Raw genomic sequence first — 15,515 nt, forward strand, 5'->3', positions numbered from 1 at the left:
ACAATTGATGAACGAAGTTTCAATTGATTTGGGCTCTAGAAGGTTATTACACTATCAAACCATTCATATCTCGCACTCCAATTGTTTTGAATGTCAGTTAAGAATGGTTTCAGATGCCTGATTATCAGCTGTCAGTTATTCATTGAGTGTCTGTCAATTTTTTGCTGATATCAAATTAGTGCAGTAGTTAAAAGAATGGCTAGCTAAGTTTGAAGAGTCAATGAAGTTTCTCATGACCTGTAGTGGCAGCTCAAATTACACAAACCATATAGCAGTAGGCAAGAGAGACACTGATGAGCTGACGAGGCGTCTTGCTAGGGAGGCTGATTTTTTTATTTTTGGTTAATTGTCCGTAGTTCTGATTAGAGTCCAGAACAACGCGATGAGTGGCTGTCAAATGTGTCCAGATCGGTTCAATTGGTTCTAGTGCTGGTTTGGAAAAACTTTGCGTGGAAGACATGTTTTGCAGGTGTCATTTTCTGGTGATGCCCAAAGTTTTCTGTTTAGTGAAGCTGCTGGACCTCCGAGTGTGTTTCTGAATCAACCATTAAGTTGTACACTTCTTTCAAAGCTGACAAATCTGTTGCCATTGACTCAAGATGTAGTGGTGAAGAGTCACCACTACTCCAATCCGTCACCATGTAATATAATTCTGTCGCCATCTAATATACCGTTGGTATGGTGTATTTTGATGCCCGTTTTAAATTGGCAGAGGATGCGCTCTGCAGTATCGTTGTACAGAGAGATGTTTGGGCTGACTCTATCTACTTCTTGTTCACAAAACTATTGTGAGTTTGCAATTTATTTGTTTTTCCTAATAACAATATGAATTGTCGCTCTTAACAGAGTAACTCTTGGGCACACGCTATTTCCGTTGTTCTGAATGGAAATAAAATTAATGTATACTTGTTTACATAAGTAACGTGAATAATAGAGAAATCCCTCACATTATATCAAATGTAGAATTTCTACAAATTATGTAAAGGTTAGATTTCCTCCGCACTATATAAAAGTTAAAAAGTTTCAAATGGAAATTTATGGAAACTAATGGAAATTTATGGTGAAAAATTAGTATATAACAAATTTTTCATGGTTAAAAAGTATTATTGACAAGATTACTGCTTTAATGATATAACGTAACTTTCAAGGTCGTCACATGGTGTATACCAATTCAAAAATTTACATAGTGTAATTGTTTCATTCAATTTAGTTTTAAAAAAGAGGCGCAAAAAAGCATTCGATCATCTGATTAAATAGTTCTTTTATATAATCTGCAGACAAAATTTTCCAACCAGTTGTAGCAGCTTTCCATGCAGCAGTAAAAGTTCTGACTACTCTTAACAGAATTAGCTCTATCAATTTAAACAGTATCAATTTAATTAGCTGTATCAATTCATTTGACTACTCTTAACAGAATTAGCTGTATCAATTCTCATGCAGCATTGTGATCACTCTTTTGTTTTTGGGTGGAAAAACCCATGCTGGCCAAAGAATTTCAATTTTTGCAAAAAAAATTCTTGTCAAAGTGCATTTACACAAACCGCACCAACTTTTCTCCAAACGTCTTTCAACTCTGTAAAAGAGTTTCTCCATCTCTATATCAAATAGGTCGTCCGTGTGAACGTTGAGGCCATAAGTTGCCGTCGGAAAAGCAGCTGATATGAACATACATTATACGGAAATGAAGTTGTTTTTCGCCGAGTTGTTTTTGATAAAGGTTTGCAACGGCTTGCAGAGCTTTATTAACTAAGTGGTGTTTTGGTAAAAAAATTTTGGAAACACTACTCCTTCGTAGCAAAAATTGGTACTGTGCATGATTGCTTTACCAGATAGAAACAATTTGTCGTCTCTTCCTAGTCAACTTCTCTTCTGAACTTGGTTGCTATGATCTTTGCGATGTTGGTTTCTAGAACAGTATAATTCAATTTGGTTTAGACTTTGTTGTAAATATGAATGACTGCTGCTACTAAGTACTATATTATTAGCATAGATGGTTAGGATCGTTTACCCCGCGTTTAGTTGATACATAATATTTGCGTCCCCCGCGACAAACGTGCCATATTCTTTTATTATGATTTACTATGTAATGGCTCGAGCTCTGTAACTGGGGGAGTTTAACGTACTGGATAACACAAACAGAAAAGACCAAAAAGTTCAACGATAAAGACCTCTAAATCATTACGTTTTGTAGTACAGATCTACTTTGTAGTACAGATCAGCAATAAAGAAATTACAAAAAAAAGGCTTGTCACATTAGTTTGTCTCCTTCAGCACAGTTTCTCACTTATTCTCTCTCAAGTTGCCTTGGGAAAAAAGTTGAATTGAACATACAATACACAAAACATACAATAAACTTTTGTAACGGCTTGCAGAGCTTTATTAATTAAGTGGTGTTTTGGTGAAAGGAATCTCGAAAAGGTTACTCTTTCGTAACAAAAATTGGTAGTGTGCACGATTGCTTTACCAGATAGCAAAAAAATATTCTCTCTTCCTAGTCAACTTTTCTTCTAAACTTCATTGCTTTGGTCGTTGCGATGTTTACATTCAGTGGTTTCTAGAACAGTATAATTCAATTTTGTTTAGTCTTTGCCTTAAATATGAATGACTGCTGCTACCGAGTACTATATCATTAGCATAGAAGGTTAGGATCGTTTTCCCCGCGTTTAGTGGATACATATTATATGCGTCCCCCGCAACAAACGTGCCATGTTCTTTTATTATGATTTACTATGTAATGGTTTGAGCTCTGTAACTGGGGAGTTTAACGTACTGGATGACACAAACGGAAAAGACCAAAAATTTACTTCTAAATCATTGCGATTCGTAGTGCAGATCTACTTTGTAGTACAGATCAGCCATAAAGAAACTACACATTAAAGGTTGTCACACTAGTTTGTCTTCTTCAGCAACGCCAGTTTCTCACTTATTTCTTCCTATACCGTTTCCTCAACTAAGATTTGTATAAGCTGTTGCCTATTCAAACAATTACAATTGATGGCGAATTTACGCATGGGATGAAACTGTAGATAACGATAGTCTGTTGTTGGGATAACAAAAAATCTTTTTGACCGAGTCTTTTTTTACAACTAAGATTCCGTTTCCTCAACTAAGATTTGTATAAGCTGTTGCCTATTCAAACAATTACAATTGATGGCGAATTTACGCATGGGATGAAACTGTAGATAACGATAGTCTGTTGTTGGGATAACAAAAAATCTTTTTGACCGAGTCTTTTTTCGACTATCACTGACTTTATCACGTTAGCATAGCGTTGGCGATAAGTTTGCAAGACTTATGTGAATCCAAAGTACAGTATCAGAATATACAAAAGAGAAGAATGCAATCGTTGAGGACAATTTACAGGTTTCAGCTTCTTGAAATTAATTCTGTATACTTGGCCTGACTTCTTCATTTTGAGAATTTGTGAATAACGCGTTCTGAGATCTCCTCCACTTTGTCCAACGGTTTTTTGTTAGATCTAGGCGCAATCAGCAATTCTGATAGAAATTTCTTGATGGTTGGTCTGCAGGCATCATAAATTGGTAAAAAGTGGAGGAGCTCTTCTAAACATGGCAGCTCACAATTAGGAGAAAAAATGTCTGCTTGTGTTAAAAAAGCTCAGTTATTGCAAAAAATTTTTTCCAAATCGGATTTGGACGAGCAATAAATTTTTCATTTCCTTGACATTGTCACTGCAGTTGTTCAATATAAATTGATAGCTGTGGAATCAGCCAAAAAAGCCCTTGCTAAAGACAATTTACTCCCAATTTACTACAACAACATTTGTTAATATCTTTGTCTCATAGTACGTGAGTATTTGGTTTGTTTGAAAAGCAAGCGTCAGTCTGTCTGTCTGATTAACTTGAGTTAGGGCAATTTTTTGAAAAACTTCAAAAGTATTGATAGCAGTAGAAGAATTAATGTTATATTCGTGCTAACAATTGAACGGACAGAGTTGGTTAGGTTGCAATTAATGAAGCTGCCGAATTTGTTTGTACCATTATTAGTTCAGATCGTGCGCAAAAATTTTGGCTGCAAGCCATTACACCACTCGTCTTTTCGTTAATCAGATCAATAGTATCGCCCAAAGCATTACTTTGATTTTCTGTGTTTCGGCGGAGAGTGGTTGTGTTTGTTGTACATCTTTCATTTGCGATGCAATTATAAATCTTTTTCGTTTTTTTATTTGACTTCACTCCAGCTCTTGCTTTTTGTTTGTTCATTTGAGTAGAAAAAGCACTCACTTTTTTGTTTATCCTGTTGTGTATTTGGACTATTCCTGAAGTTTTTTTTTAAACGATCGGAGCTGTTTGTAGTTGTTTTTCCCCTTTTTTTAGTTAATTCAAAGTTGAGCAATTTTTGCATCGTTGACAAATTTGAAACGTCGCACTAAATTCTTATATTCTCCGAGATGTTGAAAACAGTTGGTTGAGTCTTTACGTGTAAACACCTACTCTGAAGGATTTAATTTCCTTGTTAATAGCGAGTGATTAAGATACCGAATGTTTTGTAATAATATTATTTCATCTCGTGGGGGAAATAATGGATGCAAACCATCCCTCCTCTCCTGTTTTTGTTAAGCAGCTCAATAGGATCGCTCACTAACTTTGGCGTATATCGTTCTTTTGTTATGCAATCATGCAAATTCTCTGTTCGTTTTCGAGTTGACTGCACTCCAGCTCTCTTTTCTGTTTGTATAAGTCGACTATTCACTTACTGTTTTTGTAGATCTTATCGTTTTTTTAGTTCCTCCTGAAGTTCCTAAAAAACGATATTGGCTGCTTGTTGTTCTTTTTTAACGTGATTTGAAAGTAATGGATGCAAGCCATTAGGCCTCCCTTCTTTATGTTTATCAGATCAGTAGTACTACCAAAGCATTGCTATGCTTTTCTGTGTTTCGGACTTTTTTTCAATCCACTTTTTTGCTCCTATAAGTAGGTTTTAATTTTGTTGTTAATTGCAAGTGATGGCGCTGCCAATTTTCTTTGTACCGGTATTATGTCCTCCCGTGCGCAGAATTACTGGTTGCAATCCATTACGCCTCTCTTTTTTATGTTCATTAGATCAATGGTATTGCCCATTGCTAGGGTTTTCTGTGTTTTGGCGAGAATTGACTGCTTTTGTTTTACATCTTTCAGGTGTTATTCAACCATGAAACTTTTTCAGTTATATTTGAGTTGACTTAACTCCAGCTATTTTTTCTGCTTCTTTTAGTTGAGTAGTTACTTACTGTGTTTGTTTGTCCTATCTATTTTTAGTTCTTCCTGAAGTTTTAATAAAACGACCTGGGCAGCTTGTATTCTTTTTCAAAGTTTTTCGAAATTAATTCAAAATTTATTGATGTTTTTTAGTGGTAAACTTCACATGTTGCAACCAAATTCACAAAATTCACTAGGTTTATCAGATGTTGGACATGCTTCCAGTTTTTGCAATTAGATGAACCAAAAATTTAACATTTGAAAAGTTTTCAACTAGAAAAAGTTTCTTGATGAATAGATTCTATTCCGTTGTTTTGATAATCCATAAACTCTATACAACAAACGATGTGACTGTTAGGCTCAGTTGAGTTATTTGAACCGTTATAAAAGAATGTGTCTGAGTTCTGGCTCTTGGTTTTACTTTCGTCCTGACGTGGCCCAGCCAACAATAAATTTATATCTACTGAATTTTTATTCGTTCATTGACTTCAAAAAATATCTTCAAGCGTCGAGACTGACGAGAAAGTATCTTTGAACTCTGTTAATGACATCCTTAGGTAGTTAGACTTTTTTTATCATTATCCTGCAGAAACATTTTTCTTTTGAAATTTACCCTAGGTTTGGTTTTTCTTGGTTTAAAATTCTAAACACGTCTTGCTAAAGTGTAGCGTGTAGTATTGCCGTTCGCTGTAGAAGTTTTTTGACTGTATTTTGTTTTTTAATGTTGCAACGTGTTCTTGAGTGTTCATTTAGACTAGACCTCACTTTTCAACATGTAACATTAAATAATTTTCTGCTTAATAATTGCTTGCTATAATGAATGCTTTGATAACCGTTGTGTGTTTCTGTTTTGACATTCTGTGTTTTACCGTGAGGTATGAATATTTTTCAACACGTCACTAATTGTAGATGCGTTTGCAATTGAAATATGTTTTGCCTCTTTCTGTTCCTCGTTTTGTTCGCTTCGGCTTGTGTAGAAATTAATCTCGATGAGAAAAAAAAAATTTTATGCTGAGGTCGTTGTCTTCAGCTCAGAGAGCCTTGAGAAACCCTGCTTATCAGTCGAAGTGGAGTCATCTGTTTGGCACTACCGATGGTTTTTCTAATTGGCCTCTGTTTATTGTTTCTGTTGGCCACGTTCAATTCTTGTTTTTTCGTGGTAAATGTGTTTTCAGTTGAAATAGGTTTTTTCTCCTTTTTGTGTTCCTCTTTTTGACGGCTTCGGCTTGTAATGAAACTAAACTTCACGAGAAAACAAATTTTTATAATGCAAAGGCGCAATCACATTTTTCAAATCTGGGGTCGTTGTCTTCAACTCAATTTAAGTATCCCTGCGTATCAATCAAAGTAGTTTTTTTTGCATTTACGGTTGGATGTTCTCTTTGGACAGTGTCCTGTGTTTTTGCTGCTAGCCATTTTCAATTGGTGTTTTTTTTGTACTTTCTCTAATTATCTCCAATATTTATTTTTTCCTTCGAACTGCATATTGGGAGGTTTGCAAATAAAAATGTCGTTTGTAACATCAATTATATTTTTAAGATTAAAATTGCCTAAAATGCGAATTTTTTCAAGGTCCTTGAATGAAAAAAAAAACGATTCAATTAGGAACAGCTTTTAAAGAAATCTTCATGAAAGGCAATTGCTTGAATTAACATGAATTAACATTGTATTAATGATGTGTAAACAGCTGCCATTTGAACTGATTTAATCTCTTAATTTAACAAAAAAGTTTTCATTAATTTAATAATGTGTATTGTTAGAAAAACAACTCAGGAAAAGACAAATATTATTTGATTTTTAACGAATAGTCGCGATGTATAGAAACCTTCCAACTACTACTACTACTTTCCAGGCAAATCACTTTTGCTCTGCCAGTCGGCTTTATGCGTTCATTCAGTTTCAAATTTCACAATTGGTCCGTCACGTTGTATAGTTCGGAAAAAAATGTAAATGATATTGATCGTGCACAAAAATCACTTAGCAATTAGTCAATGGCTTACGAAACAAGGTTTTGAAGCTCCTGCGTAATTGATTATTATTCAAAGGAAATTGGAGTAGTTGTCTTGATAAGCAGCTCGGGGGAGGCAGCGGAAAAACAGAGCGGTTAATTGGTTATGTCGTTATCTGTTTTTTTCCGCTAATTTTAATACAGTTGCTTTTGGTTTAGATGCCTAATGGATCTTCCTGGTTTTAATCGTTTTCGGTTCGGAAATTTCTTTAGTTAATATTAGATGTAACTGATCATCTCTATATGGTTCCGGGTTTTAGAAAACAAATTTTTATGATGCAAAAGCGCAATCATATTCTTGAAATCTGGGGTCGTTGTCTTCAACTCAAATAGCATTAAGTATCTCTGCGTATCAATCAATGTACAGTTTTTTGCCTTTACGGTTGGATGTTCTTTTTGGAATGCGTACTGTGTTTCTGCTGCTGGCCATTTTCAATTGGTGTCCTTTTTTGTAATTTTTCTAATTACCTCTGATATTTAAATTTCCCCAGAAACTGAATTTTGGGAGGTACGCAAACAAAAAATTCGTTTGTTATATCAATTACATTTTAAAGATGAAGCATGCCTAAAATGCGAATTTTTTCAAGGTCCTTGAATGAAAGTAAACGATTCAATTAGGAACAGCTTTTAAAGAAATCTTCATGAAAGGCAATTGCTTGAATTAACATGAATTAACATTGTATTAATGATGTGTAAGCAGCTGCCATTTGAACTGTTTTAATCTCTTAATTTAACAGACAAGTTTTCATTAAATTAACAATGTGTATTGTTAGAAGAACAACTCAGAAAATGACAAAATTTATTTGATACTTATCGAATAGTCCCAATATATACAAACATTTCACGTACTACTACTTTCCAGGCAAATCATTTTTCCTCTGCCAGCCGGCCTTATGCGTTCATTCAGTTTCAACTTTCACAACTGGTCCGTCACGTGGTTTAGTTCGGGAAATAATCTAAATGATATTAATCGTGCACAAAAATCACTTAGCAATTAGGTCAAAGTTTACGAAACAAGGATTTAAACCTCCTGCTTAATTGCCTAATATTCATGGTAAATTGGAGTAGTTGATGTGATAAGCAAATTTGAAGAGGCAATGGAAAAACGGAGCTGTTAAATGGTAATGTCGTCATCTGTTATTTTTTTTTGCTAATTTTAATACAGTTGCTTTTGGTTCAGATGCCGAATGGATCTTCCCGGTTTTAATTGTTTTCGGATCGGGAATTTCTTTAGTTAATGTTAAATGTAAATAATCATCTCCAATTGATACAGGGTTTTGAGAAACCAAATTTGATGAGTCAGCGCTTGATTGTGTTTTGGAATTGCAAGTGATTGATAAAGTTGTTCATCTTTTTAGATTAATTGATTCGGTTGACCACAAGGTTTCAATTTTGGCATTTTTGATTTCCATTTTGGTTATTTTCTTTGGATCTCACGAGATAAACTAATGTCGAACTTCAGGAACTAATGTCGAACTTCAGTCGAATTCGCCTCGTATAGCTTCAGGCACTAATGGATCGCGGTTAAATATTGATTTTCAAGTTCAGTAAGGTCAGCAATTTTGTATTGTGGTATTATAGGCTTGAACTGAGATCTACGGACGAATGGCTTTTGGCAAATAAAAATTTTTCCGACAACATAATTGTTTCTGGAAAAAAAATTCTCATTTCCATTGAACCCTTTTCGCTTACATTGTTGGATGTTATTTTTTCCGATACCATTTAGTTTTAGATTTCACATAGCACAATGTTCATGCGGTTTCAGTGACGTGGCAGCTGCTTCTGAAAAAGTATCCCTTATAATTGTTGAAAGGTTTTACGTAACTCTTTGGTTTGCCCAAAAAGTGTTGTCATTTTGCCCTTTAAATCTGTTTTGTAGTCATATTCACTACAGTGTTGGTTTAGATACAATGTTCTTTTGAATCAGCAACTATTGGGTTCATACAACCATGAAAAGCTAGCAAATCTAAAGTTGATGGGCAGCCAATTGTTGCATACTAGCTAGTTGGAATACTGCTAAGTTTATATACGTAATCCAAACGTGTTTCAAATGATTGTCTAATGTTCTTAAATAGGGATTCAATGGTCGAGCACCCTTAATTGCAACATTTTTTGTACATGCTTTACTGTAGCGTTCTCAAGTTTTAATTTTAACGTTTCCGCGAGATCGTGAAATAATTCTGAAAAAAATTGTGAGCCGTGATCTGTGAGCATTAGAGACGGGATATAGCAATGTCACATAAACTGTTCTACAAAATACTTCGATACATTTTTTCATGATATGAAATTAAGTGGATGAGGAAACATTAACTTTGTAAAAACGCTCACTACTGACAATCCTCCACTATGAGGTAATTCTCTTACAATATCTATCTGGAGCATGTCAGACGGTAAACTTGTGATAGGATTGACTGGGTTTGCATAGGGTAAAAACTATTTGTGTTGTGGAGATCTTGCTTGTGCACACGTTAAACAGTTAATGTGTACTAATAGAAGTCAATAAAACTTGGATTATAGTATTATCTTTAGAATGCACATACTATCTTTCGTATTCCGAAGTGTCCTTTCAATCTATTGTTGGGAAAATGGTACAGTAATTATTTTCGGAAATGTCCTCTTTTTTTATCAGGTCAATATTTTTAACCAAAGCACGGCTTTGCTGCTCTGTGCTTCGGTCAGAAGTGATTGCGTTTGTCGTACATGTTTCATTGTTGAACAAGTTCATAGTTTTTTTCAATGAAACTATAAACATTTTTTGGTCATTTTAAATTTGATTTCACTCCTTCTCTGTTTTTGTTCCCATAAGATGAATAAGTATTCATTTTTTAGTCTATTGTGTCTTTGAGCTCTTCTTTAAGTTCCTCTAAAAAGATTGGGGCTGCTTGAAGAGGTTGTTCAAAGTGTTTTAGAATTAAACGAGAGTTGAGCGATTTTTGGATCGTTGACATATATGACATGCTGCAACCAAAATCTAATGTCCTCCAAACGGTTGAAAACAGTTGATTGAGTCTATACGCGTAAGCAGCATCTCTGTAGGCTTTAATTTTCTTCTTATTTGCGAGTGATGACGCTGCCATAGTTGTTTGTACCTGTACTATTTCCTCTCGTGCCCAGAATTAATAATTGCAAGCCATTACGACTATCTTTGCTATGTTTATGAGATCAATAGAATTGCCCAAACCATGGCTATGGATTTCTATGTTTCAGCGAGAAGTGACTGCGTTTAGTTACATCTTTGAAGTGTGATTCAACCATCAACCGTTTTCTGTTATTTTCGACTTGACTTCAATCTATTTTTTTTTCTGTTCCTATAAGTTGAGTAGTTACCCAATGTGTTTAATGTCCTATCGTTTTTTAGTTCTTTCTGAAGTTTCTAAAATTCTATAAAACGATTTGGGCTGCTTGTATTTTTTTCAAAGATTTTCGAAATTAATTCAAAGTTTACCGAAGTTTTGTGTGGTGGTAAATTTGACATGTTGCAACCAAATTCACTAGAGTAATGAGATGTAGAACATGCTTCTCAGTTTTTGCGATTAGATGAACCAAAAATTGAGCATTTGAGAATTTTTCAGCTAGAATGTTTTTCTCGATGAATAAATTTCCGTTGTTTTGATGATCCAAAAAACCTCTAAAAAACAAATGATGTGACTGTTAGACTCAGGAGATTGTGTCTGAGTTCTGGCTCTGGGTCCTGACATGGCCCAGCCAACAAAAACTTTATACCTACTGAAATTCCATTAGTTCAGTGACTTCAAAAAATATCTTCAAGCGTCGAGACTGACGAGAAAGTATCTTTGAACTCTGTTAATGACATTCTTAGGTAGTTAGACTTTTTTTATCATTATCCTGTAGAAACATTTTTCTTTTGAAATTTACCCTAGGTTTGGTTTTTCTTGGATTAAAATTCTAAACACGTCTTGCTAAAGTGTAGCGTGTAGTATTGCCGTTCGCTGTAGAAGTTTTTTGACTGTATTTTGTTTTTTAATGTTGCAACGTGTTCTTGAGTGTTCATTGAGACTAGACCTCACTTTTCAACATGTAACATTAAATAATTTTCTGCTTAATAATTGCTTGCTATAATGAATGCTTTGATAACCGTTGTGTGTTTCTGTTTTGACATTCTTTGTTTTTACCGTGAGGTATAAATATTTTTCAAAACGTCACTAATTGTAGATGCGTTTTCAATTGAAATATGTTTTGCCTCTTTCTGTTCCTCGTTTTGTTCGCTTCGGCTTGTGTAGAAATTAATCTCGACGAGAAACAAAATTTTATGCTGAGGTCGTTGTCTTCAGCTCAGAGAGCGTTGAGAAACCCTGCTTATCAGTCGAAGTGGAGACATCCGATGGTTTTTCTAATTGGCCTCTGTTTATTGTTTCTGTTGGCCACGTTGAATTCTTGTTCTTTCGTTCTATATTTGTAATTAAGTCTTCTGTGAGTAGTTTATTTTCCATTGCAAATGAATTTTTCAAGTAAACAAGTAAAAGTTTTGTTTGTGACCTCAATTTTGTTTAAAGATAAGTGATGAAAAACACGCGAAATTTTTCAAAGTCATTGTATAGAAGAAAACGATTCGTTTAAGAACAGCTTTGAAAGAAATCTTCATGAAGGTCAATTGCTTAAGTTAACATGAATTACCATTGTATTAACAATGTGTAAGCAACTTTGAAAAATTTTTTATCCATTTGTGTCTGTGAGTTCTTCTTGAAGCCCCTATAAAACAATCGGGGCTGCTTGTAGTTCTTTTTCAACGTGTTTTAAAATTAAATCAAATGTGAGCGATGTTCAGTGCGTTGACATGTTTGAAATATCGCAACCAAATTCTCGTATGTCCTCCGGATTATAGCGAGTAGTGAGATGTTGAATATGTTTGAAAACCGTGGCATTAATTTGATCCAAAAATTGAGCATTTAAAAATTTTTCAGCTAACAAAATGTTTGTTTATAAACCAAAATCTATTCCCTTGTTTTGATAATCAAATCAACTTGATAAATCAAATGCTATAACTGTTAGACTCAGATGAGTTATTGAAACCATTTTGAGAAAATAAATCTGAGATTTGGCACCGGAATTTAAGTTTTGTCCACAATTGCCCAGACAACAATATCTTTGGAACTACTGAATTATTATCCAGTCATTTCTTGAAGTCATATCTTGAAGCGACGAGACAAACAAAAAATTATCTTTCAACTCTGTTAATGATACCCTTAGGTAAATAGAGTTTTTATCTAAATCCTGCAGAAAAAAATCCTTTTCAAATTAATCTTGGGTTTTTTTTTCTCGGTTAACATCTGGAAGTTGCCTTGCTCAAGCGTATCGTGTAATTGTTGGCGTTTCTTCGTTAGAGTTTTTGTCATTGGATTTTGATGTTTGACGTTGCAAATGTTTCTTATCAACATGTAACTTAAAAAAATTTCAACTCAACAATGTAAATGCTTTGATAACTGATGAGTGTTTCTATTTTCATTGTTTTCTTTGTCTATGAAATAATTTTATGTCGTCACTAAAGGTAAGTGTGTTTTCAGTTGGAATAGATTCATTTTTTGTGTTCCTCTTTTTGTTGGGTTCTGCTTGTAATGACATTAAACTTCAAGAGAAAACAAATTTTTATGATGCAAAAGCGCAATCATATTCTTGAAATCTGGGGTCGTTGTCTTCAACTCAAATAGCATTTAGTATCTCTGCGTATCAATCAATGTACAGTTTTTTGCCTTTACGGTTGGATGTTCTTTTTGGAATGCGTCCTGTGTTTCTGCTGCTGGCCATTTTCAATTGGTGTCCTTTTTTGTAATTTTTCTAATTACCTCTGATATTTAAATTTCCCCAAAAACTGAATTTTGGGAGGTTCGCAAACAAAAAATTCGTTTGTTATATCAATTACATTTTAAAGATGAAGCATGCCTAAAATGCGAATAAGGTCCTTGAATGAAAGTAAACGATTCAATTAAGAACAGCTTTTAAAGAAATCTTCATGAAAAGCAATTGCTTGAATTAACATGAATTAACATTGTATTAATGATGTGTAAGCAGCTGCCATTTGAACTGTTTTAATCTCTTAATTTAACAGACAGGTTTTCATTAAATTAACAATGTGTATTGTTAGAAGAACAACTCAGAAAATGACAAAATTTATTTGATACTTATCGAATAGTCCCAATATAGGCAAACATTTCACGTACTACTACTTTCCAGGCAAATCATTTTTCCTCTGCCAGCCGGCCTTATGCGTTCATTCAGTTTCAACTTTCACAACTGGTCCGTCAGGTGGTTTAGTTCGGGAAAAAATCTAAATGATATTAATCGTGCACAAAAATCACTTAGCAATTAGGTCAAAGTTTACGAAACAAGGATTTAAATCTCCTGCTTAATTGCTTAATCTTCATGGTAAATTGGAGTAGTTGATGTGATAAGCAAATTTGAAGAGGCAATGGAAAAACGGAGCTGTTAAATGGTAATGTCGTCATCTGTTATTTTTTTTGCTAATTTTAATACAGTTGCTTTTGGTTCAGATGCCGAATGGATCTTCCCGGTTTTAATTGTTTTCGGATCGGGAATTTCTTTAGTTAATGTTAAATGTAAATAATCATCTCCAATTGATTCAGGGTTTTGAGAAACAAAATTTGATTAGTCAGCGCTTGATTTTGTTTGGGCATTGCAAGTGCTTGATTCAGTTGTTCATCTTTTTAAATTACTATGGATTTGTTTGAACACTAGGTTTCAACTTCGGCATCTTGATTTTTTTAATTATTCTCTTTGGATCTCATGAGATAAACTACTATCGAACAATTTGGGATCTCGTATAGCTTCAGGAACTAATCGCGATTAATGGTTGACTCTCAAATTGAGTAAGGTCTGTAATTTTGTATTGTGATTTTACAGGCTTGAAGTGAGATCTGTGGACTAATTGCTTTTCAATTTCAAATAACCTTTTCAATTACATAGTTGAAACTTAATTTTTTCGGATCCATTTAGTTTTGGATTTCACATAGCACAATGTTCATGCGGTTTCAGTGACGTGGCAGCTGCTTCTGAAAAAGTATCCCTTATAATTGTTGAAAGGTTTTACGTAACTCTTTGGTTTGCCCAAAAAGTGTTGTCATTTTGCCCTTTAAATCTGTTTTGTAGTCATATTCACTACAGTGTTGGTTTAGATACAATGTTCTTTTGAATTAGCAACTATTGGGTTCATGCAACCATGAAAATCTAGCAAATCTAAAGTTGATGGACAGCCAATTGTTGCATACTATCTAGTTGGAATACTGCTAAGTCTATTTGCGTATGCCAATCGTGTTTCAAATGATTGTCTAATGTTCTTAAAGAGGGATTCAATGGTTGAGGACGCTTAATTACAACATTTTTTGTTCATGCTTTACTGTAGCGTGCTCAAGTTTTAATTTTAAAGTTTCCGCGAGATCGTGAAACAATTCTGAAAAAAAATTGTGAGCCGTGATCAGTGAGCATTAGAGACGGGATATAGCAATGTCACATAAACTGTTCTACAAGATATTTCGATACATTTTTTCATGATATGAAATTAAGTGGATGAGGAAACATTAACTTTGTAAAAACGTTCACTACAGACAATCCGCCACTGTAAGGTAATTTTCTTACAATATCTATCTGGAGCATGTCAGATGGTAAACTTATTTTAGGGTTGACTGGGTTTGCATAAGGTAATAAGTATTTTTGTTGTGGAGATCTTGCTTGTGCACGCGCTAAACAGTTATATTTGTGTACTATTTGAAGTCAATAAAACCTGTATTATTATGTTTTCTTTAGAATGCACATAATATCTTTCGCATTCCGAAGTGTCCTTTCAATCTATTGTTATGAACATGGTACGCTAATTATTTTCAACAATGTATAGGCACAGGCAGCTGTGTATTTTAACTGTGTCTTGTGAATTGTGTTAGTAAGTTATGCTGTTTTTGTATTTACTCGAGTCATACGTTGAATACGATTTTTCCAAGTTAATTTATTTCAATATCAACGTTATGTTTTCGTTATGTCTGGATCAATCAGTTATCCGTTTTTATATTGATTGGTATTAAGTTTTCTCATAAGTCTAAGTTCTGCTGATGGTCTTCGTCCCAAATTGCGCATATTTGACTGCTATGTAATGAACTCAGTTTTGTAATTTCTGCTTCATTTTCGTTATTCGTTTGGCAATTAAAATTTTAGGAATCAAATTTTCCACATGCATATGCCAACGTTAGAAAAAGATATGGCGTGCTTGATCACACTTTAAGCATAATTTTATATTCCTGTTCTGTCGCTGAACTTGTTTGTACGCAAGAAAAAAATTGTCCGCA

This window comes from Convolutriloba macropyga, chromosome 12 (assembly GCF_964194025.1).
Source record: "Convolutriloba macropyga chromosome 12, txConMacr16.3, whole genome shotgun sequence".
Taxonomy (NCBI): Eukaryota; Metazoa; Xenacoelomorpha; order Acoela; family Convolutidae; genus Convolutriloba; species Convolutriloba macropyga.